General features: G+C 44.1%; 1 protein-coding gene and 1 long non-coding RNA gene across 3 annotated transcripts in view; both read left to right on the forward strand.

The window, feature by feature from the left end:
- Window positions 1-26,134, forward strand: part of TINAG (tubulointerstitial nephritis antigen) — a 1,388,447-nt gene that overhangs the window by 48,280 nt on the left and 1,314,033 nt on the right. The gene's annotated exons all lie outside the window — the stretch shown is intronic.
- On the forward strand, window positions 10,054-14,705 carry LOC144762716 (uncharacterized). Its single transcript, XR_013596132.1, has 2 exons — window positions 10,054-12,672; window positions 12,732-14,705. It is a non-coding gene; the product is annotated as an uncharacterized LOC144762716 (long non-coding RNA).

The following is a 26,134-nucleotide window of genomic DNA, read 5'->3' on the forward strand; positions in this document are numbered from 1 at the left end:
GTGACAACTGACTTTATGTTGTTTTGGGAAATGCATGCACCCCTCTAGCCATATGTGGTTTATTGGAGCCAATCTCCCTTGACCATTATGGTATCACTGCGTTTATGTGGGGGATGGACCTGAGTTTCCTTTTCACGTGTTTGTCTGCCGGTTGTGTGCCACCTTATCTGTGACCTGTCAATCAGTAACCTCAGGCCTAGTTCGTAGAGTCTGCCTGATGACCTGGGGGGGCGCTAGAGGGCACACAGTGGAATGGCTGCCTATTGAGACAGCTCCGCCGGCCAGGATGTAACATCGGCAATTACTAGCGCAAGGCGAGTGCCTCTAGAAACATTAACGGCAAATATAGAAGTCGGAACATGCCAGGAACAACGCGATGAGGCGAGATTGAGTGGACGAAAGCCAAATGACCAGGAAACTGCCCCGGAGATCTGCGGTGCTAGCGTACGACTCGGACCAAGATGGCGGACCCGTAAAGCGAACACACTACGTGTCACGGCAGATGCAGCATATGGGCGGTAGGATAGCAGAGTGGCTCCCGGTGCAGTTGCGGAGGATATGATTGGCGCGCAACAGGGGCTGGATGGACTTACTAGCAGTGTAAGGCAGACAAAGTGGATGGTCCCAGACATCGTGGTCTATTACCGTACGGGGTGTAAGATGGCGGCGATTGGGGACGGCAGCGCGAAGTGCCCCCAGCCCTGACGCGGAGCTCCCAAATTGACACGGCTCCGAGCCCCACAAGATAGGATACACGAGGCGACCTAGTCCATACCCTGATACTACACAGCAACGCGAACACCTCCGTAATAACGCTCAAATTGAGGGTACACTGTCCCGGCTCACAAGATGGTGGCGTCCATAGGGAGCTAGAGCGCGAAGACAAAAATGGAACTCAGGACTGCCGGCAGGGAGTCGCTGTCCGGAAATAGCGGTAAGAGGCGGTGGTGAGCCTATGCCACTATCAAACTAACACACGAGACTGCACTGACATCGCTCTATCCAACAAGTGTTCTGGGATACACCGTGCACTTATCGGGGACACTACTATGGGGAGGCGCTGGGAGAAAACACGAGCGCACATAGCACGGAGCCTACAACCGGGAGAGTGGTGCAGACATCATACCGCCCTAACTGGCAAGTACGAGACGGCAACATCGGGGAGGCCAAGACATAACAGGGACTAGGCGGCGTGAAGGCGAGATCCTGCCAGCTGCAACACGAACGAGTGTCGAAGTGCAATCATACAGGTGCAGGTGCCGGCCTACTACAACCCCATCGTGGGCTGGAAACACCGAACTCCCAGGAAGCATTGACTAGCAGTAACGATCACATCCTGAGTGGAAAGACGCCCGCGACAGTCAAAGCACATTGGACAAATGGAGTGGAGGCGGACCCCAGTTGACAGTGACCATAGACTGGCAAGCACAATATCGCGCACCTTGAGATCCTGTGGGGAAGAAACTATGGGCAAGCCGGAGAAAGTCCAATCTAAGCTGGCCTTTGACACCAGGAAGACAGCGAAAGGTTCCAATGTTCCTTTGGACACTGAACCGGATACTGCCATCGAGCCAAACAATGTAATGGAGAAAACGTTAAAAGCTATCAAAAAAAGTCTGCAGGACGTCCACGGGAAATTAGATTCCATCACGCAGAGAGTCGATAACATGGCCAAAAAATTGGACAAACATGGCGAAAGACTTGAGGAGGCAGAAACTCGACTGTCGGCGGTGGAGGACGAATCCCACACTACCACGCAGAAATGCTCGGAAATGGACAAAGTGCTAGAAGTCATTAAAAACAAATCCGAGGAGTTGGAAGCGCGGTCCCGACGCAACAATGTCCAAATCGCGGGCGTTCCAGAAACGACCAACACCGGCAAAATGGAACACTCCATGGAAGACCTGCTGAAAAACATCTTCGGGACCGAACACTTGTCATCAGTATTTATTGTGGAACGCGCCCACAGAACCCTAGCACCAAGACCAAAACTGGGGGCTCCCCCGTGGCCGATAGTTGCACGTCTTCTGAACTACAGAGACAGAGATGCATTCTGAAAATGGCGAGGGAGAAGCAGACGATCGAACATCAAGGTAGAAAACTGCAATTTTACCCCGACTTTACAATTAACGTCCAAATGGCTCGTAGAGAATTTACACCGGTGAAATAGAAACTCAGAGAGATGGGTGTAGAGTATGCAATGCTCTACCCTGCCAGATTGAAGATAACGAAGGAAGGAAAGACGGTGATTTGCTAAACGCCAAAGGAGGCGTACGAATTCATCAAACAAATAGGACAGCGGTGCCGCGAGCAACGCAGAATGGAGCAGAATCAGGACTCGGATTAGAGATGCGAAGATGTGACAAACAAAATAGAACCACACCAGTTGCGACAACAACAGGTAGCGAACATTGTTGGTCGCCTGCTACTATACCACAGATATGAAACGGAGGAATCATTCAACAAGACTTTACACCAGACATCCCCCTGTGGCGAAAATTGCGTGGGCCCAACATTTGCTGCAGGCGGGAGTGTGCTGGGCGCTTTGGCGCCGCTCTACCTGGTATAACGTATGACATGTAGAGTGGATGATTGGCAGAGCGCGCTAGGCCGGTGACGCCAGTCGGCCAGAATCGACCAGAAGAGGTGGCGAGATGTGGTAAAGTGTCTCCACAATTTCTTCTATACCAGGTAACGGAAATGTACATTGCACTAGTGTGATATAGAGGGGCGGAGGTAATAAAATGGCTGGACAGACTGTGATGGATTTTCATGAACATACACATCTGGCCTTGCCTTGACTGTCTCTACAAATGTCGGAACACATTGACTGTGGACGATTGATATTGGCAAAGCCGGCACCACACTGTGCTTCATGTGGGGTAGACACAGATGGCGTGTACTAGCCCGAATACCACTATCCTGGCCACATCCACTATGTTGGATGAGTTTGTGTGACCCAGGTGGACCCCCCGATAGGGTGACCCCCTACTATGGTTTTGACAAGTTAACTGTTGATAGAGGGGAATGTCTTTGGCATGATTGGGATGCTAAAGTGGGTGGGGGGGAGTTGGGGCTGTTTGGTTCGAAATACTGCATTTAAGAAGCACTGCCTTAATTCGAGCAGGGAATATAGTTGAGTGCATGTCACAACAATTATGGCGCATGTGTTATATTAACGATACCAGTGGTAACTGATTGAGCAGCATAAGATTGAAGAGGGGAGATGGTTGAGAAACCAATGTCGGATAAGCTGAGACTAATAACCTAGAATGTGCGAGGTCTCAAAAACCCCAAGAAAATTAGGCAAATACTGACATAGCCTTCCTACAGGAGACGCACATAGATCCTCATACACAGACACAGATAGGCAACAGATGGGCAGAAGCGACGTATGGGGCTGCATACTCTTCATACTCGAGAGGTGTCCTGATACTATTAAGGAAAGGGTTGAACTTCATAACGGAACGCGTTCACACTGATAGCGAGGGAAGATATGTGGCCATTACAGGCACCCTTAGAGGACAAAGGATCAACCTCCTGAATATATATGCACCAAACATTGATGACCCCACGTTTTACAATGCCATCTGGATGAAACTAAATGAACTCCCAGAAGTCCCGGTGGTGTGGGGGGGGACTTCAACGTAGCTTTAAATGACGTAGTTGATAGATCACACACATCGGCGGAGACACACAAACAAGCATTAAAGAAAATACATGACATCTTGCTTGACAAGCAACTGGTGGACCTCTGGAGAACAAAACACCCCACCAAATTGGAAGCTACACACACGACAGCGGCGCATGGTAGCTGGTCGAGAATAGATTATTGGCTGGGTTCCCCTGAAGTGTTACAGTGGATGGTAGATATAACCCACCTCCCCCGAACACAGTCAGACCACAATCCGGTGATTTTGACTCTAGAACTGCCCAACTATATACCCCTCCCTTTAGCTGGAGATTCAATGGGAGGGCCCTACTGGACCCGCTTTATAAAGAGACAATCAGAAAAGCCATAGCAGAGTATTTTGAGTTAAATACGCCCACCACAGACGACCCGGGGTTACTGTGGGAAGCCTTCAAAGCCGCCATTAGGGGTATATACATCAGCACCAATGCAGGTATCTTGAAAGACTTACGGCAGCAACTATCGAAAGGTGAAGCAAAAATACGAGAACTGGAGCTGGAGTATGAAAGGACTCAGGATCCGGATATATTGGGCAAAATTAGAACTGAGATATCCGAATATCAAAAGTGTGCGGATGAGGAGCTTCATTACGTCCATAAAAGACGGGTCGCGAGAAGCTATGGTGAAAGTGGGAGGCCGGGTGCTACACCGGCAGCCAAAATAAGTGCGCAGAGACCGCCACCAGTAGGTTACAACATGATGCGAAAGGAATACTAGAGGCATTAATGTGTGCATACGGGAAATTATACACAGCAGGCACAACGGCATCAGCGGCCGAAATAGAAACATACTGTGATGATGTGGCGCTAGCTTACTTGTCGGATGCGCAGAGGAAATACCTCTCCCTGCCAGTGACAGTGGAGGAGGTCACTAAAGTAATACAATCACTACCTAATGGAAAGGCACCCGGACCGGATGGGTATACGGGAGAGTTTTATAAAGCCTTTGTAGACCTACTGGCTCCACATATTGTAGCTATGCTGGTTGATGCTCACGAGAAAAGAATATTATCGCCCTCACAAAGGGAGGCTATGATTCTAGCGTTTTTGAAACCGGACATGGACCCGTAGACATGCAAATCTTATAGACCGCTGTCTCTTATATACATTGACACTAAAATACTATCTAAACTCTTAGCAACTAGACTACAACAACTGATGACCAGGCTGATTTTGCCCGATCAGTCGGGATTTATCCCAACCCGTTCCACGTCCCATAACACCAGAACCTTATTTGCCCTTTCCCACTATTAAACCCCCACTACCAAGGGCGCGGCGGTTCTATTGGACGCGCGAAAGCTTTCGACACCATAGCTTGGATCTATCTGCGCGCAATCTTGGGCAGGATGGGTTTCCCGCAGATGTTCCTTCAGTGGGTGAACTTACTATACACTGTGCCCATAGCACGAATTCGGGTCAACAAATACGTCTCAGAGCCAATTTCCATAGGAAGGGGCACCAGGCAGGGATGCCCACTACCCCCCTGCTATTTTCCATAGCGTTAGAACCCATAGCTTGCAAGATAAGACAGGGGCACCACTACTCAGCATTGCAGTTTCCCCAGAGACCACTCCACATATCGCTTTATGCTGACGATATGCTGTTGTACGTGCGGGACCCGAAAGACAATATGAACCCATTATTGCGTGAATACGTTAAATTTGAATACCACTCAGGGCTCCGCATAAATTGGGCTAAATCGACAATTATCCCGCTCACCGACAGCACTCTCCCATTTCAAACGGAATACCCCTTGGACTGGCAAGAAGATCCAGTTAGATACTTAGGGGTGTGGTTTCATAGGGACCCCGAAGTAGTGATCCGCTCGAATTATAGTGGAGTGATCGGGAGGTTGGAACAGAAAATCGACAGATGGATACAACTACCACTGTCAATGGCGGATAGAATAGCGATCGTGAAGATGGTGGTACTCCCAAACCTACATTATTTAATAACATACCGATAAAGCCCCCAATGGCAGTATTTCGAACAATTAAATCCATGACGCTAAAACTAATCTGGGCGGGTAAAACTGCTAGGATTGACCTCCAAACGCTGACTTTATTGTTTGTGAGGGGGGGTTTCAGGGTTCCTGATTTCCTACTCTATCATCTGTGTGCTCAGGCCCAATATGCTCATTTCTGGTACCACAAGGTCCCATTTTTTACACATGTTGCCATTGAAGAGGGTGTTGGTTACAAGGGAGAAGGTGGGGATGGAACTACTTAAACAGGTGGGCATGGACACTATGGGGGACTTATACCAGGAAGGAGTGGTCAAAACTTTAGAGGACCTCACCTACGTTCAAAACTAATCAATGCTTTTCAAATTCACGTTCTATAGACTACACAGGGCAATTAAAGCACTTTACCCGACTTACCCAGCAGAACCACACGTACTACTGACCCTACAATTACTGCTCACAACACCTGACCCCAGACACCTGGTGTCCAAGCTCTATGTATCACTACAGGCCGAAATGGGTATCACAGCGCACAAGGTGATACAGAAATGGGATAGCTGTTTGGACACCCCACTCACTGAAGAAGAGTGGTCCACAACGGGCACGATCACGGAGCTACTGACCCCAAATGGGAATCTACGTTTGCTACACATTAAATATTTACATCACACGTATCACTCACCTAAATGGCCTGAGGGCAGACTCTAGATGTCAAATGTGTGGGACAAAAGACGCTGATTTTATACATATGGCATGGTATTGTGGGGGGTAGGGAATTTTTGGTTGTCAGTGACTGATGTACTGGGCAAGATGGTGGACATCCAGATTGATTGTAGCATTCGCACATGTTTACTGGGCCTGTTGCCGGATGTGAGAGCACGCAAACGTAAGTTTTGCGTAATAGCCCTCCTTATGGCCAAACAGAGAATAGAGATCTGGTGGGGAGGTGAAATGGCACCACAGACCAAGCAGTGGATCCAAGATATGGTGTATTGCAAAGACAATTTGAAACTGTTTGAGGAAGAATTACCACTAAGATCGCGATCAAAAGACTACTGGCATTATTTAATTGACTATTTAACTGGATTAGACGAACAGCAATAATCTACTCATGATGTAATGTGTACTGGTTTAACATGTAATGTACCCTGTTAGATGTGGAGTGTTGTAATGCAGTGATGTTGTAAGAGGTGTGACTTCCTCATGTTTGGCCGCAGGACGTCCTGTAATGTACTAGAAATACCAATAAAAATAATAAAAAAATAAAATAATAAAAAAGAGTCTGTCTGATGACCTAATTCTGAGTCAGGGTTGGTGGAGAGCTCATGATGGATTTGATAATAGTGATGTATTTTCGTTGATATTTGCGAATGTATCATTGTAAACATTGACATTGATTCTATCAATATTATTTCCTTAACATTTTATATATGTCATTTAAATTGCGAGGTTAAGGTTTATTAACCATTTGGCTCTGGTAAAGCACCTACAATGGTCGGACATATAGTTTATTTATAAGTAGCATGCAGTAAACAAGCAGCAAAGCAAGCAGCCCAAGTACTAAAATGTACTAAATAATGCCAAATGCAGTACTGCAGTCTACTGGTCACATATGGAAAACAATATTAAAGTGAGTTCCCATCTCGGGGCAGAAGGTGGCTTCTAGAAGTTCAAGACTAGAGACAAAACCAGACTTGGCAGCACATCTATTTCAGATTCTTTGATGTCCCCTACCAGCTAATAGTTTTAGATTAGTAGTCCACAGAAAAAGCATTTTTGTGTCACATATATGTTCGGTCACATTATCTGACCTACACAAATCTTTACATAAACAAAATGTGTACATACAAGTTTCTTTTGGAATGCTTTGTGAAAAATGCTCCTTGGGGTGGGCGCATGGGTGCAACATTACTGAGGGTCGAACGTTGCAATTCCCATTGTGATTTTTTTGTAAATTCGAAGACATGAACTACTTGTTGAACATCGTACCTTATGGTACTGAAGGCATGGGTACTGGGCACCTAGCAAAGGCTACACCTGAGCCCAGCACCCTGTTTGTACTGTGGTACAGGTACTAAGAGAAGGGCACAGTGGAAGCTAGTCATCCAGAGGGGCCAGCTGGACATCAGACATTGTTTTATTCCTCATCTTGTTTTTCTATGTTTATTGAACGCACTAGAAATGGATATACTGTAATGTAACTGTAATTTATGTAACGCTGTAACACATCTTAATACTCATCTAAAGCGCTCTGATACCTCCGTGTCTAACCTTGATTTCCTCGTCTCCTCGCTGTGTCTCCTACCCCCTCCCCCACCTCTTCCCTCCTTTAGTCTTTGCGTGCTTCCCCTATCCCTTTCCTATCTCCCCCGAATCTCTTTCCCCCTTCTACACCCTTGAACCAATGGCTGTAACGCGTAATTGACGTACCTTATGTAACAATGTGTAACTTGTAACCTATGTAACCCTACCAACCTGACTCCCTGCAATGGCCCCTTCTAGTATGCCCTTGTCCAAAGCACTCTTACTCACCTTGTTGGGGATGGATCCAGCATTTTTGCCCTGGAGTCTGAGACCCTTCTGAGAGAGTCCACAGTGACAAGGGAGTCTCACATAGTGAAGGACTGGGAGTGATCGCCTTACCACTGGGATCCATCTCCTACCCTGCCAGACATTGGACACTGTGTTTTTGCTGGGTTTTCTACCCCCTCCCCCTCCTCCTCCCTCCTTCATTCTTATAAGTGTGCCTATGACCAAAGCACTCCTTTCCCCTTGATGGGGAGGGATCCAGCATCTATGCCCTGGAGTCTCAGCGACCCCTCAGAGAGTCCACCGCAACAAGGGAATTACACCAAATAGAAGACTGGGAATGATCCCTTTACCATGGGGAGCCATCTCCACCCAGCCGGAAATCAGACACAGTTACTTCCTCGTCTCCTCACTGTGTCTCCTACCCCTCACCTCTTCCCTCCTTCATTCTTTGCTTGCCTCCCCCATTCCTTTCCTCTCTCCCCTGAATCTCTCTCTCCCTCTGCGTGCTTTGTTTTCCCTGTGCCAATTCCCCACTTAATCTCCCTCCCCATCGCCCTTTTACATTACCCCCTTACCCTATACCCTATACACGCCTTGAACCAACGGATGTAACTTGTAATTGATGTACCTTCTGTAACAATGTGTAACTTGTAACCTAGGTAACTCTCCTCATGTAAAGCGCTCTGATACCTACGGGTTTAGCCAGCGCTATATAAAACTTAGGTAAATAAAATAAATAAAATAAATGACATTTTTAATAACTGCTTTTGGAAACGCTCTGAAAGGCATGGATATAACTTTGTACAATTACACATCAATGCCCCAAAATGTTAGTTCCTTTTTTGTTTTCCCTTCTGTTTCAATGTATATGTAAAACTAAAAAACTTTTTTTTTTAAAAGCTGACATGGAGTAAATATAATGATCCTTCATCTGGACCACCTTAACCTGGTAGGCTGGCTACATCCTCCCTACAATTAATGCTATATGTTTGTACACATCTTTCAGTGATGAAGACTGAATTGAATCAGTCTGAAAAGAACTTTCAACAAAATCAGTCCACTATTGGGATTGTAATAGAATGATATGGGGCATTCTACATTAATGCCTCACCAATAATGTTATCTCCAAAAACAAGGGACTGTGATGGGTGCCCAATTTGCACTGCAGTTTTCCTCTTGAGTGAATTCAAGAACTTGTGACTATGGGATGAGCATTTCCAACATCTCAACATAGATGTCATTTTTGGGGATAGTATGTCATTGACATTATCTTGGCATGTCAAGGCCCCAACCAAACATATTTGGAATACATTAGCCACATGAACAAATACAGGTGGGACATATCGATCCCTCTCACCATATCTAGTCAACCAGTGTTTTCCGGCTCTAACAATTAGCATATAGAATAATAAAATTAAAACTAGACTTCACAGGAAAGGTACAGCTGCAAATTCAATACAGTATTCAGATAATTGTGGTCAGGACAGGTTGTGGGGAAAAGCACAGGAAGTTAGCCACTGACTCATCAACCAAGGCTTTCACGCAATTCTTCTCAGAGAAACATCCAACATACTAGCCACTGTGGACCTCCCCAAACTACTTAGAGAGACAAAGAAACATCACACTATGAAGAAACAGATTCATCAATAACCTTTACAATGGACACCAATACATAAGGAAAATTCTTAGGAAACACTGGTACTTACTGGACAACAAGCCCTCAATCAGCAATGTCAGAAAATACCTCTTTTTGCATGATCACCCCCATTTTAAATTGACTGATACTACAGTTTATTTACTCTGTGCACAGAGACTCTCCTAGTGTGGTCCCAGTAGATGTGCTCTAATGCCTACAAATATGTGAAAATGCTATACTCCTTATTGAAATCTTCAACTTACCTGTAAGTCCCTAGTATATGGTACACCATTTACTTAGGGACTGTTAGTTAAATGTCACTAGCAGACTGCAGCACATTTTGTGGCACCACTGAAGTGACAATGAAAAACTTGACTACAAACTTGCCACCAGTAGCGTGGCTTTGCAGGACTCGTCAAAATAACCCCTTTTGAAATGCCTTAACCCACCTTTTATCTATTAATAAGACATCCCTATTTTAGTCATGAGTGCCATTAAGGCATGGTGCATGGCATTTAAAAGTAGAACATGCAAAAATGTAATTTTAAACATGTCTTTTGAGTGAAAAGGCCTAAAAAGCATTTTTTACTGTAGCAGGATTAGCTGCTCCGTAGGGAGCTACTGTTGAAATTAAATAATGTTATCTATGCCTAAGAACCAGATAAAAAGGTTATTCTTGGACTTTTTTCAAAATATTTATTACAAAGCAATGAATTAGTAAAGTCGGATTTGCAAACAATATTTTACCAAATGTACTTTTAAAAAGTCACCATTTACCTACCTAAAGCCTCTAGAAGTCCATTTGCATGAGCTTCCAACTCTCGGCAGGAGCTGAATAGCTGCTAGATGAGGTGTGAATTGCCTCGGAGGGCCTGTGGATAGGGACACACCCTGTTCCTCTAACTATTTGGGCAGTGCCCAGGAACTTATGTATCTTCAAAGGGGCCTGCCCTGTCCCAGGCAGATGTGTTTAACACCTGAGCCTACCCTCTATTGCCTTTCTGCCTGCTGGCACCAATACTAGTGGGAGAGGAACTGTCTTCAGAACTGATTTATGAGCTACCGCAGGGGACGGTCTGCTAATTTCTATGGCCAAACCTCTAGGGTGTGTACAGGAGCTTTGCAGATGGGAAGAAAGGTTCTGCCAATTTGGTTTTATGCTGAGAGGGACAGTGTGTGATTGTTTGCAGTAGGGCACACAGAAACGGCTGCAAATGTGTGTAGGGTTACCTGTAACCCTGGGCAAAGCACTACGCTATGCTCGTGTAGTTTGCGAAGTTTACGCTACTTCGCACTACGCGAACTGCACATAGCACAGTTCAAACACGCGTAGCATAGCGTAGTGGAGCGATTATTTTTTACTTGCTCGCAGTCCTCAACGTCAAGTTGGCAACCGCGAGCAAGCAACATTAAGTTGCTGATCGCGAGCGTCAAAAACAAACCTTCCGGTGAGATTCTCAATGCGGGAGGTCAGGTTTCTAATTGCGAGAGGTCGTGTGTGCTCGGGACCGCTCGCTATGAGAAACTACCAGTCCGCATTGAGAAAGCTGCCGCTCGAGTCTAGCGGCAGAAAACGACTGCTTGCACTGTGCAAGATGCAGTTTGCACTGATTGCACAGTGCGGACAAGCACCGGCACTGTGCAATCAGAGCGAACAGCATTTTGCACTGTGCACTATGCAGTTTGCGTAGCAATGCATAGCTCGAGTAGTGCGAAGTGCACTTAGCATAGCTACGCGTATCGCTGCTTCACAAACTACGCCCAAGCTTAGTTACCTGCACAGAACCTTTTCCCTGCTGGTTAAGGAAGCGATAGGGGTCACTCCCACCCAAACGCTAGTGCTGGGCACACATGTGATACCCTTGTATACCTTCTTCAGAATGCTGCTGGAACTGTGGATCACAGAAGAAGGACTATACCTGCTGTTGGGGCTTGTGAGAAGAACCCTAAAGGATGGACATGTTCACACTTTTACTGAGAACTAAGAGGTGGACTCCAAGGTTCAGTTGACCGACCTCCATTAAGCTGACCAGTTCTAACTGGACTGAACTGGATCCTGCTCATGACTTCTGTTAGAGTGATTCCTTACCCCATGTCATATTCCTGAGGTCCAGGAACTCTTGCCTGGTGTCAGAGTATACTTCTCCTGAAATTTATGTTTTTTTTTATTAAAAATTTAAAAATTAATATTTCTGTTTCCCTTTATTGGATTTTTGTCATTTTGCTCATTATTATCATTATTGTTTATAAATTGGAGTGGGGTTTTTATTGTATTGTGTTTTCAACATTTATACTGTTTGGGTACTTCTAAACACTTTACACATTTTCTTATGTCAAGTCTGTTTGCTCAGTATCATAACTGCTGGGGGAAGAACTCAAATTTAAGTTACTGAAATCTTTACTAGATCTCACAAGAATTGTTATCCCATGGCCACAGCACCCTTCTCTCCCTACTCGGAAGCCCCATACAAGTCAAAATGCCTATATTTTGTCTGCTGACCCCATAAAAATATACACAAGAAACATTAAAATACATATTAGATAGCTAAAATGAACAATATTCACATTAAAATTAGATATTTATATGTAAATACAATATTTCTAAGGGTGGGCGGAGTTGGCCGAGTGCCACTATTCCAAGTTCCACGGAGGTGAAAAAAAACCTCAGTGGAACTCTGCTCCTGGCTAATTAATATAATGGGAAATAATCACTTACCTGCTCTGGCATCTCCGGCCTGCCCTCTCCCTGTCATGGTCTCCTCCTCCCTGTTTTCATGCCTATGCGCATGCGCAGTTTTGAGGAAGAAGTCGCGATGGAGGAAGAGGGCAGCCCGGGGATGCCGCAGCTAAGGTAATGCATTTTATTACTCTTTAAATCGTTTTTTTGTGTTTTTACATCATTTGTAATAGGGCATGTGGGAGGATGGTGGTGTATAGCGGAGCTACGCAGAGTGTGCAGACTTTGTTTTGAACTCTGTGGCGCTCTGCGTAGCACCACTACGTACACTACGCCCAGGTTTAGGTTTTACAGAGTTGATCTCCATACCTTAAGTATGACAGAACTCGTTAAAGCCAGTCAGGAGTTTTTGGATCCCACTAGGGGTCTTGGAGATCAACAAAGTATCATCCAAAAGGAAGAGGATGAAAGTTTTCACATTAGCAAGTGTGGGGCGTCATTATGTGTCTGGAATAGGAAGTACACAATATCATATTAAATACAACAAGAACAATGTTGAGGCCAGGACGCAGCTATGAAGGACACCTTCAGAGATTGGAATCATATAGGTTAGCTGGCCCTGTGCTCTCCAACTGGCTTTCAGTTCAGGCTGGACTGTTCCCATTTGGAACAGGGTCAAGACTGATTTGAATATGGCTGGGTCCAAACTGGGTGTGGTGAGCAAAAAAACTATGGATTAAACCCAGATCCTTGTGACTGGTGGTGAATGTTTGCATTGTTTAATCCATGTGTTGTTAAATCATGTACCATGGCTGGTGTTTTAAATAATAACTAAAAAGTTTTGTTTAGAAAATTGTAATTTATAGGATGTGTGTGTGTGTGTTGAATGCTGAATGAAAGAAAAAGAGAGCATGAAGTGAGTATGGAAATTTAGAGTGTAGAATATTAGAATTTTGTATGAAATAAGATTTTGTCGCGAGGTACAATGTGAATACTGTGATGATATTTTTGAAAAAAGTTTAATTTCGTTATGTCAAAAATAAAATAAAAATAAAAAGATTAATTCTAGGCAGAAAAAGAAGCCCAAGGTACATATTGTTGGATTTTCAATATGGTTTCCCACAAATGAGAGTATAAGTGATGTAGCAGTACTGGCAGTCGGCTTGGCCTTACTGCTGAGAGTCCAAACCCAGTGGAGGTATTAGCTTAAGTTGCAGATAGTTATCTGCGTGGTTGCTCAGCAACTAGTGGAAGTGTGTAGAATTGAGTTCTGGTGAGGTTGTTTTGTCCTGCAAAAAGAAAAAGTAGTTGGAAAAAACGGGATTTTGTTTAGGGTGTTTGTTTGGGAATGATAGAAAAACAAACTTTTGCATACAGCGAGGAACACATACAACTTCTGGATGCCCCCTCTCTCTTTGCTTCGGCCTCTTTGAGTGCCTTGGCAAAAAATCTAAACGAGACAGACAAATTATTAAGACTAAAGAAAAAACAAATAAGAATGGATCTTCATGGTCATTTTTTGTTACAACATCTGAGGGCAGGTACAATACCAGGAGGCTTACAAATAAAAAACGTCCCAGTGATATTTACAGAGAACTCAATTTACAAAAACGGCTACAGCTTTATAGAGACCAAATGCAGAAGAGACCTAATGGTCCTTAAAGTAAAGACTGCACTGAGGTTATCTAAACAGCAACTAGAGGAAATAGAGATTTTGGAATCCGAGATTAAAACAAATCAACTGATAATTGACTCAAAAGCCTTACTTGAAAAATTTGATAAAGAGCTATCAGAATTTAAAGACTATACGATTAACCAAAAAGGGAATCAATTCGAAAAAGGCTAAAAAGAATTTCACCTTTGAAAACGTTTATCCATATTTACAGTCGGATTTCTACTCTAGACCGGAATCACGTAGACATCTTCAAGAATTCCAAGGGAGATCCTCAAATAATTTTATAACATTTTCTGACACCTCATCCTCCTCGAGTGGCAGCAAAGGTGAGATTGTTGATACACGGAGAAATACGAATAGAAGAGGGTCTTTTCAGCAACAACAATAAGTGCCTTTTTAAGGGAGAGGCAATCAAAGGATGCGGGCCGTTCAAGATACAATCAACAACCATGGGAAATGTTTACTCGTCGCCAGACTTACAAAAACTGACAGTGTCACCAAAATATCATTTGTCAAAAAAGACATTAACAAAGGAAGAAAGAAGTTTACTGGAAAAAGAACTATTGATTGTCCCCTCAAAAAATACAGATTTTGAAAGACTTAAAACAGAGGCGATTGAAATATGTGGAAAAATAAGACTAAAGACATACTTTGCGGACAATCCTTTCAATCAAACCATGGAGATTACAGGTCTTAGAAAAAAATCAGCTTTTTGTCCACTGTCAAATAAAGAGTCAAAGGAGATTCTAACTTTAAAAAAAACCATTCTATCGGTAATAACAGAAATGGAAAAACAAATAAGATGGGTTCAATTTAATATATCTAAAACCGAAATGGAAGCCCTGAATAATCTTAAGAAAGATGGGGCATATTACCAACAACTAGCGATAATTATCGCTAGGTTGGTTTAGCACCAATAATTTTATCGCCGTGTAGCGACGATTTTTATCGCTTAGGAGCCTTGATATTATCAAGGTTTATCTCCTAAGCGATAAAAATCGTCCGAACTGCATGAATATCGCTTAAAAGTCAGCGATATTCATGCATTACCGAGCAAATGCTCTTAGCCATGTTATCCACCTCCCATTAGATAACATGGCTAAGAACTGCTCAGGGCAGGTGTTAGCTTTTGGAGATATTCGCGCTTAGCGCGAATATCTCCAAAAGTTGGTAATAGGAGATAGCGATGTTAGCGACTGTTTCCAGTCACTAACATCTTGGCACGCCCACTTTGCATGTCATTAGTCATAAATTTCTCTGATATGCAAAGCGGGGCCCAAGATGGTCGCTATCTCCTACTAGCTGTCGCTAACTGGTGTTAGCGACAGCTAGGTAATAGGGAGATAATTTTATATCTGCTTCCTTGGCTTTTAAAGCCAAAAAAGCGGAGATTAATCCCTTGATAATATGCCCCGATGTCTCTGTTATAATGAAACAGGCCGACAAAGGCGGTTCCATTGTTGTTTGGGACGTTATGGATTACACCTCAGAAGGGATGAGACAACTGAGTGATAGCGAATGCTATAGAAAAATCAACAAGGACGCTACACCAGAACTAAAAAGCCAACTTAACTCAATCTTGGAAAAAGGACACACCCAAGGATTCATGGGTAAAAAAGGAATACGAATATTTAAAAAATAAAGAATCCAAGGATCCCTTTGTTCTATGTGCTTCCGAAAGTGCACAAGAACGAAACATCACCACCCGGAAGACCTATAGTCTCCGGGTGTGAGTCACTTATGGAACTAATTTCAAGATTCGTAGATTTCTACTTAAAACCATTCATGCCACACGTTAAATCTCTTCTAAGGGACACCACAGATTTTATCAATAAATTGACAACAATTGAGTTTGAAGAAAATACACACTATCTTGTGACATTAGATGTGGTATCATTATATACCCAGATCCCCCAAGAGGAAGGGCTAGAGGTGATTGCATCATACCTTGAAACTAGAGAAAGGCCCATACAAGTACCAACAGATTTTATCATGGAACTGGCCAGGTTTGCCCTGAAAAAAACAATTTCAACTTCAACGGCGATTTCTTCTACCAAGTCAGGTGAGTCGCAATGGGGTGTCCATTCGCCCCAGAGCTAGCCGTGTTGTTCATGGCGAAATATGAGGACAGGTTTATCTATCATAACAACCCCTTTTTAAAATCCATCACAAATTGGAGTCATTATATAGACAATGTTTTCATGGTTTGGACCAGAAACGATGAAGACTTGATCACATTTCATGAATGGCTTAATCATCAGACACAGGAAAGTAAGTTCAGTATAAATTATTCTAAAACCAAAATGCCATTTCTAGATGTAGTGGTCTATCTGTCAGAAGGAGGCTTGGTCACAAAGTTGTTAAAAAAACAAACAGATCGGAACAAAGCCCTGCATTTTTGGAGTAATCACCCAAGGAATTTAAAAGAAAATTTGCCCTATGGGCAATATCTTTGAATAAGAAGGAATTGTCATTATAAAGACAAATATATTCTTCTTGCAACAAAATTAACAGAAAATCTGAAAGATCAAGGGTACCCTAAAAAACTGCTCAAAAGGGCGATGAAGCGAGCATGGTGGACCCCTAGAGAAGTTCTTCTAGAAAAAAAGAAAAAAGTGCCATCTGAGAGGATTGTCTGTGTATCCACCTACTGCCCAAATTCAAACCGTCTGAAGAGAATAATTAGCCAGAATTGGCATCTTGTAAAACATCTGGATGATACATTACAAAACAAGCCGCTGTTTACTTTAAAAAAAGATCGTAGTATTGCGAACCAACTAGTGCGTGCAGCTCTGCCTCAAAAAAATCAGGTTACAGTAAGATCATTTGTAGGTTTACCGCCGATACAAGGACAACACAAATGTGTCATTTGCATCTGCTGTGACACGATGGAAGAAGGAGTTCTATTCAAACACAACACAATACATTGGAAACACGGGGCTTTCACTAATTGCAAATCACGCAACGTAGTGTATGGGATAAAATGCCTGTGTAATATGTTGAATATTGGCAAAACGAACCAAGAAATAAGAACAAGAATCACACAACACAAATCGAGAATTAAAAAGAACATCCAGACAGCACCATTAGTAAATCACTGGAGGCAACAGAACCATACAGAAAAAGATCTCAGATGGACCGTCATCTCAAAAGTGGATCAGGACCCCAGAGGGGGTGACATTGAAGAAAAGCTTTCCAGAAGAGAAGCGATGCTACTAGTGAAGATTAACACAGCCGTGGATGGCTTGAATGAAATGTCTGAAATTTATAAATTGGGCTGAAGCCTGAAAATAGCTTTCTGTAAAAGATTCCAGGATGTCGGAGTGGAACCAATGCGAACCATCCTTTATTAATGATCAACACATTATATAAGTACATAGGTTCAGCTTGTCAGTCTTTCTTACAACAGATGCTTTATATGAGCAATGGAGGTACTAACCTTCTGACGAACAGTATTGTAACATGAACATATGCCAACAGTGTTTGATTTCATTGGCCAGGATAAGAATAATCCCATCACTAATAAACTGTGCCATCATGCAAGGTCCACGGCATTAAGCACAGAATATAAAAAAACAGGCAGAGATATGAGCTAAGATACTCCTGGCAGTGTCCTTCCAGAGGGATACAAATAAAGTTAGTTCAAATTATTACTGTTTGAAAAGACCTACTCTATTTAGTTGATGATTGATTTTTAATAGTCTTTTTTTGAAAGCATACACATTGAAATATTAATATACCAACATACCGCTGGATTTTTTTTATTTAAACAATTTTTATTGATACATTTCGTAGAGCAAGTCAATGATATCAGAATTAGCATGGCATGCAAAAACAATTCCATCTCGTCCAAGCAACTATTTGTACATCCTTCATAAAACTCGTCTCTCATATCTGTCCCTTGTCCCCCTCCCCCACTCATGAATATGGTTTTAGAATGAGTAGTAGGTCGCTCAAATGACATCGCTCAAACACTTTCCTCAAAGTCAGAGTCCTCGGGGGCAGAGGTTCACATATGCCACCTCGGTAAGTATTCCAGCCTCCCGAGACTTTCTCCCACTTTCTCGGACAACCTCGTTGTATATATTCTGATCTTTCCGCGATCATCGCCAGGTCCATATCCTTGCACCACTGAGTGAGAGTGGGGTTAACCCTAGACCCCCAGGGCTGTGCAACGTTCCGTTTTGCTACTGTCATACCGAGTGTTACCCAGTCCTGGACAATTCTGGTAAATTGTTTAAGTCTGTTGGTTCCCATATATTTAGTAGGCAGCACCTCGGGTTTGGCAATATAGTAATTCGTGTGACCTGAGAGAGAGTCCTCATCACTGCCATCCAGTATTCCACAATGATAGGACAACTTCAAATGGTGTGGAAAAATGTCCCCGTCTCACCGCACCGTCTAAGACAAAGCGGTGTGTCTTCCTTTCCTATGGTATGTAGTAGCATCCTAGTATAGTATGTACGATGTAGGATTTTTAATTGTACCAGCCTGAGCCTTGATGGGATAGCGGCCTCCTTAGGTGAAGCCAGTGCCTCCCTCCAATCAGCCTCGTCAATTTCTCCCACTTCTCGCTCCCATTTCGTCTTTTGGGTCCCTGTGGAGTCAGGCCTGTTATTAACTATTTTCTTGTATGTTTGCGACATTGCCTTTTTTTTAAGGTGATCTATCAGGAGCCGATCCTCCAACAGAGAAGACTCCTCCGGATTCATGTCAGGTGGTATCAGGGACTGCAATGCGTGTCTGACCTTTATGTAGCGGAACAGTTCCATCTCTGCTAGGCCGTTGGAGGCCTGCAATTGAGCAAAGGCAATCACCCCGCCCCTCTGCCATAGGTCTCCAACCATTGAAATGTCTATGGAGTCCCATCTAGGGAATCCCTTAGAATTGCCCAACCTTCCCAGCTTTTTCGTGTCCCATAGTGGCATTGCCAGCGTGACCACTCCGTCCCATCCAAGTGCTCGCTGTGCCGCAAACCATGTATGTATCGTGTGTAGTGTTGGACCAGTAATATTGTGCCTCTGTTTTTTGTTATATAGGGTGCTCATTATCCCGGACGGCGCGAGAAGATGCCTATCTAGTCTGAACGCTGGGTCCTCCTGAGGAACATGGAGCCAGTGATTGATCGCAAACAGCTGGGAGGCCCAATAGTACGCCTTGATATCGGGCAGGGCAATCCCACCATCGTACCAGCCCCTCGTGATCTTTTGCAATGCTATGCGTGGTGTTTTCCCGTCCCAGAGCAGCGTTGTTACCTCTGCGTTAATTGCTGCAAAATATGCCGATGGGACAGGAAACGGAGTATTCTGCAACGCATATAAAATCAGTGGGAATGCCATAATTTGAAAGAGTGCGTCCCGATCCAGGAGTGTCAGAGGTTGCATACGCCAGTGCTTGATGGCTTTTTTAAATCGCACCAGGGGTTGAGTTAAGTTTCGCTCCGTGAATTGTGCATAGTCATCCCTCACAAATATCCCCAGGTACTTAAACCCATTTGAGACTATTTGGTAAGTGCACCCCATCGGCAGCTGTGGCAGTAACTAAGACATACCATAATGACCAGGTCAGTTTGCAGCAATCACAGGACAATGGGATGGCAGGTTATATAATATAGTATCCGTTTATATCCCACCGACATTACATCAGGCCGCTTTTTCAGACCTGGGAAAACTTTTGTGCTCGCACTCCCTGGCGGAGAACTGACGTAAGGACATATAGCAATGACTTGTCCCAATTTATTGTGTATCCGGACATCTGCCCATAGGCCGCACATATCTCAAGAAGATGTGTAATGGAGCTCACTGGGAATGTCAAGTATAAAAGAATGTCATCCGCATGGAGCAAAATACGGTCCTCCCAGTCAATCACCCACCTGATTCCTTTCACCATAGAGTCCTGTCTGATCCACGCCGTGAGAGGCTCCAGTACTATTGCGAAAAGCAGGGGCGACAGTGGGCATCCCTGCCTCGTCCCTCTTCCCAGAGGAAATTCTGTTGACAAATAACCATTAACCACCACCTGCGCCATTGGCCGTGTGTATAACAATCGGACCCACGCACAAAACTTGGTTCCAAAGCCCATGCGTTGGAGGACCGCGAAAAGGAAAGGCCACTCCACCAAGTCAAACGCCATTCGGGCATCTAAGGAAAGTATGGCAGCATCTTCTGCTATGGTCGATTAACGATCCATTACACTGAATAGACGTCTCAAATTGAGTGCCGTGTTGCGACTGGGCATAAACCCTGACTGGTCCGGGTGGATTATGTCTGATAGATGCGGTTGTAGTCTAGTGGCCAAGGTTTTAGCGAGTATCTTTGCTTCCGCATTAAGGAGGGAAATCGGCCTATAAGATGTGCACTCCTGCGCCGGCTTACCGGGCTTATGTATCACAAAAATAGTGGCGAGATTTTGGTCTCTAGGCAAAACCCCATTAGCTACGCTCTCAGTGTACATGGCCAAAAGGTATGGCACCAGGTGTACGGATGCACACAAAGGAGCCAAGAGGGAGCAGAAAGGTACACAGGGGATCGCCCTCCACTCTAATCAGTCAATTCACAAAAAGATCCCTGTACCCGGGACGGTTAGTAGTATCTATCTACTCAACATGAGTGTACACTCTTCTGGTTATGTTATTACAAAGTGCCAGAAAAACCCACCTTCCCTCTTCACAGTGGGGTGTGTGTTCTCTAATGTCTTGCTGTTCACAGCAAATCACTGTTTGTATCTAAAACTTCAAGGTAGCACTCAACTCAACATGTCAATAATGTCTGCCCTCATTCAGACAGTACATCCACCCACACTTAAACAAGTATAAAACAGAATGAAAAAATGTGTTTTGGAAAGGAAGGCACCTCATGGGCGAACAACCCTCGGGGAGCTTGGCAGATGTTACCAATTCTATGCCCCTTTATCATCATTGGTTGCCATTCCAATTCCAAACGAAAACAGTGTACAAAACACAGAAATTGTACAACACATAAACAGAAATGCGTGCAAAAAGGTGCTAGACAGAAAGCTTACAACAATACCTCATACGTGTGACCAACATATAAGAGTGATATACAATCATCAGACACACCCACTATATAACTTTATTATTCGTACTAGTGTGTACTGGTGAATTAAAACGGCTGGTAGCTTAATCTTGCATACCACTACCTGATACCGACAATCTGAATGTCTTATTCTATAGAGTATTAATATCGATATCGAGGACAATTACCCTGAATCAGCACTGTCATCTCATACCGGCTGATCAAGCCACCGTCCAACCTTTACTTTGTCGGTTGATGTATCAATCTGAAAAACGAAAATAAAGGAGGGAGTACTTAGAGCCTCCAACGGTCTGATGCATGAGAAAACACACTGGGGTATTTTCCTACACTTCTATGCCAATTAGGTCATAAACGTCCTTTGCTATGGAACTAACCTCCCACTTCAAGACGGCCATCTAACATAACACAGATAGCTCCCAGTGTAAATGGATTAGTTTCCTCCCCATTAGAAGGCGGCGCTGTGCAAAGTTCACAGTGCCTGCGTTAATGGAATACATAAGTTGCTCGTAATCACGCCACTTGCCTCAATCTCTCAGTGTCCGTACTGAGCACGTTTTATTTACACCCTTGACCCATCTCCTCACCATACAAAAGTATAACCAGGACCATAAATCATCCCAGGAACGCAGTGCGCTCACTGCCGATGGTATTTAACCAAGTGTTCGTTGCAGCCCAACCGGAAATGTCCGGTCACATGGTTTACCGAGCATGCTCAGAAGCGCTTGCTGGTGTGCCTAAAACGCGGGCGCCATCTTGGAGTGGAGTCGATGTTAGGTATTATTTACTTCAAGGAAAATGGACATCATTTCAGAGTGTCATTACAGATGTTGAATGCGCAACTAGAATTTGACATGATGCCACTTTCATCATACTAATTGTAACACGCAAATATATGCTTATTAGACGGATTGCTTCTGGTGATACCAATGATATCAGAGCTGTTGCCTCTGTAGGAAGAAAGCAAACAGATCTTAGAGACCTCAGACCTACAGTCATGTTGTGTATGATACTACATATTACACTAAATATGACAAGGGTGCGTTAAAACTGGGTTCTTTACATTTAAAGGTCGAAAGATCAATGTAGCCAAACCAAATGCACCATTATATCTCCATGTGGACAGCAAAGGCACCTGTATAAGCTGTAAGTGTATTACTAGTCACTACCCATCAGGATATAACAGAGGGGATTTATTTAACTCTGTTCCACTCAATAATTTCGTTTAGACCCACTATGTCACTATGTTCTCTGTAGATCCATCTCGCTTCCTTATTCAGTAACACTGCCTCCATATTCTGTGGGTTGCCCTTCACTGTTTCAAGCACAGTCCAAGTGAAGTCATGTTTTTCTTTGTGGCAGTGCTGAACCAACTTAGTAGTCAGTTTACCTGCCTTGATGGTACTAAGGTGTTCCTGGATACGTACTTTAATTTTTCTTGTGGTCAATCCGATATACTGGAGACCACAGCAGCACAGTAATCTATAAACCACATTAGCGGTGTTACAATTGCTAAAGTGGTTAAGGAACCATTCCTTCCCTGCAGACAAAATCACGCTGTTACTTTTCTTCGTTAGTGGGCAGACCGAGCACATTCCACACGGGTAGTGCCCATTAGGTATAGTTGTGGAATCATTTCTCTGTGGCAAGGGGGTACGAGTATGAACAAGCCTATCCTTTAGGTTGCCTGACCTTTTGAAGGCAAATCTTCGTGGTGGCATGCGGAAATCCTTATTAGACAGTAAATCCCAGTGTTTTCTAATAGACTGTCTAATTTTTGTTGCCCTAGGGTCAAAAGTCATTACCACCGGAAGGCAGTCTTTTCTTTCTTTATTAGTATGTTCCAGCAAGACACTCCGTGGTGTATTGAGTGCCCTCTTCCTTGCATTCTTGACCACCTTGAAGGGATAACTGCGCTGTTCAAGTTTTCTCGTCAGATCAACCGACTGTTCCATGAAGCCACTAGTAGTAGAACAATTCCTCCGATACCTTAAAAATTGACCCACTGGAAGATTGTCGCGGGGGCTCTGGGGTGATATGACTCGTACATGAGAAGCAAATTCCTATCAGTGAGCTTCTGGTGCACCCGAGTGCTGAGGCCACCTTCCACACATGACTCGATTTCAAGGTCCAGATGCACAGCAGTGGTATGGCTATATGACCAGGTAAATTTAAGACTCTGATCTTGTGAGTTCAACCAGGTCAGGAACTCCAAAAGGGATTCCTCAGAGCCTGACCAGATGCAGAGCACATCGTCTATATATCTCTTCCAGAGGCAAATGTGCCACTGGAAAGGGTTGGTATCAGGATAGACGATGTGCTCCTCAAACCTGCCCACATAAATACATCACAGGCTGGGGGCCATTGTGGCCCCCATAGATGTTCCAGAGGTTTGTAGGTAGATTTGGTCCTTGTATGCGAAATAATTTCGGGTGAGTGCCAACTCAACGCATTCCATGACGAATGATTGAGGAACATCATAGAACCATTCGAGATCTCCCAGTGCGCGCGCTGCTGCCACAAGCGTCGCGTCCTGGGGGATACTCGTGTACAAGGACTCAATATCGATGGTCACAAGGAACTGGGTGCTAGGTTTGTACGGGGTATTCTCCAAGATATTAAGCACATCAGTGGTGTCCTTAACAAAGGACTGTTGATTCACCACTGACTCACTGAGAAAGTAATCCGTGTACTGTGAGAGGGGCTCCAACACAGATTGTATCCCCGACACTATGGGTCTACCAGGTGGGGGACGGGTTGGTTTGTGGATCTTCGGTAAAATATAGAATGCCGGAGTCCTTGGGGGTGTTATTCACAAGGAACTCCGCTTCTTTGACTGAGATCCATTTGTTGGTTTTGGCTTTATTGACCATTTCCCGAATGGTTTGCAGTAGGTCATCAACCGGATCCTTTCTGAGAGGTTTATAGTTGGTACGGTCATTCAACAAACGATATACCTCTGTCTCATAATCCTGCTTATTAAGAACCACCACCGCACCCCCTTTATCTGCTGACTTAATGGTCAACGAAACATTTTTTTCTAAACCTCTTACTGCTTCCCAATCCTCTCTCGTCATGTTGGTGTAGTTAGAGCGTCCCTGGGATTTTTCAAAATTCTCGATATCATGGAGAACTTTCTCCTCAAACACTGTCACTTCTGGGCCGACTGCACAAGATACAGGGCAAAATGTGGACGGTTTTCTCAAATTTGTGCTTCGAAACTGATCGGTGTCTTTTTCTTTGTCTTTTTGTGCGAAGAATTTCTTGAGTTTAATTTTTCGCATCGTCTCGTGGAATTCTACACGACACCTAAATGCATCATGTTTAGGCGTCGGGACAAATCCCAAACCCTTATTGAGAACTCTTTCCTCACTAGATGTTAGAATGTGATCAGATAGGTTCACTACAATGCTTTCATTTAGTTGTTTGTTCGCCCCCGACTGGGGTCACCCTGGGTGAAAAAGTCTGCCATTGGGGTGTTGGATTGCCTCTCCCTCTGCCTCGTTCTGCAACCCCCCTTCCCCTGTTGTGGTTGGTTCTCTGACCCTGCTCTAAAAAAGAACGTGACAGAGTTCCCAAATCTTTGGTCTGGCGGTTCTGTTGGTTGAACCTCACTCTGTTACTCTGCTGAGGTTCTTCCTCTTCTTCGCTTGATGTGTTTTCAAACGTCCAGTTGTTGAGTGTACGCCTAGGCTGTTGTCTACCTCTCCTACCTCTTTGCCGACTGCCTACACTGGGCTGTTCGGGTGCTTGTTGGTAATACTCTTCCTTTACGTAAGGGAACGCCCACTCATGAGTGTACCTTTCCAAATTTTTTGTCAGCCCTTTAATCTTTTGGTTGACCATGTAGTTTTTATACTCTGCAAGGTCATCCTGTATTTTCTGCAGGTGCTCTTTACTGTCCACAAGAGTGGTGTCTTTCGCTATTTTTTCTTCCAGCTCAAGGATCTCTTTAAGGAGTTCCTCGCTTAGTCGTTGCGCAGTGCTGATAATTAGGATGAGCCAATCCCTGGTGCATTTATTGGTGATGAAGCTCCAATCTGTGCGGAATGTATTGTCATCCAAGAAAATACGCGGCTCAATCCTAACTATAAGACTTGGGGGGGGCCACTCCTGCCGTGTAATACTCGGTCATCAACGCACCGTGTAGTGCTATTCGTAATTGTTTTTTCTTTAACATTGACAACTTTTCCCATTCCTCCCTCACTGAAGTGGTTCCACGTAAGGGAGCACCTAGCAACAAAGAGGGGCCTGACAACATCGCCGATATCTGCTCATCCGAAAAAGCCATGCAGTTCTTATCCATCTTGACAACACTATTTATTGGAAGAAAGACACACAGTAGTACAAGATACTTGAGCCTCCAAAACAGAAGTACTACTTAGCTCTTCTAGAAAGGAGTGAATGCAAATGCAAGAAAAAATAAGAAAACAGATTGGTCCAGTGAAGACTTCTCAATGATTATCTCAAAAACTTTAAAAACAGACTCTCACGGCTGAGCCGCCGTACATCACATGCAAAAACACAAAGGAGCCAAGAGGGAGCAGAAAGGTACACAGGGGATCGCCCTCCACTCTAATCAGTCAATTCACAAAAAGATCCCTGTACCCGGGACGGTTAGTAGTATCTATCTACTCAACATGAGTGTACACTCTTCTGGTTATGTTATTACAAAGTGCCAGAAAAAAAACCCTTCCCTCTTCACAGTGGGGTATGTGTTCTCTAATGTCTTGCTGTCCACAGCAAATCACTGTTTGCATCTAAAACTTCAAGGTAGCACTCAACTCAACATGTCAATAATGTCTGCCCTCATTCAGACAGTACATCCACCCACACTTAAACAAGTATAAAACAGAATGAAAAAATGTATGGTGGAAAGGAAGGCACCTCACGGGCGAACAACCCTCGG

The sequence above is a fragment of the Lissotriton helveticus genome, chromosome 6 (genome assembly GCF_964261635.1).
Source record: "Lissotriton helveticus chromosome 6, aLisHel1.1, whole genome shotgun sequence".
In the NCBI taxonomy this organism is placed as follows: Eukaryota; Metazoa; Chordata; class Amphibia; order Caudata; family Salamandridae; genus Lissotriton; species Lissotriton helveticus.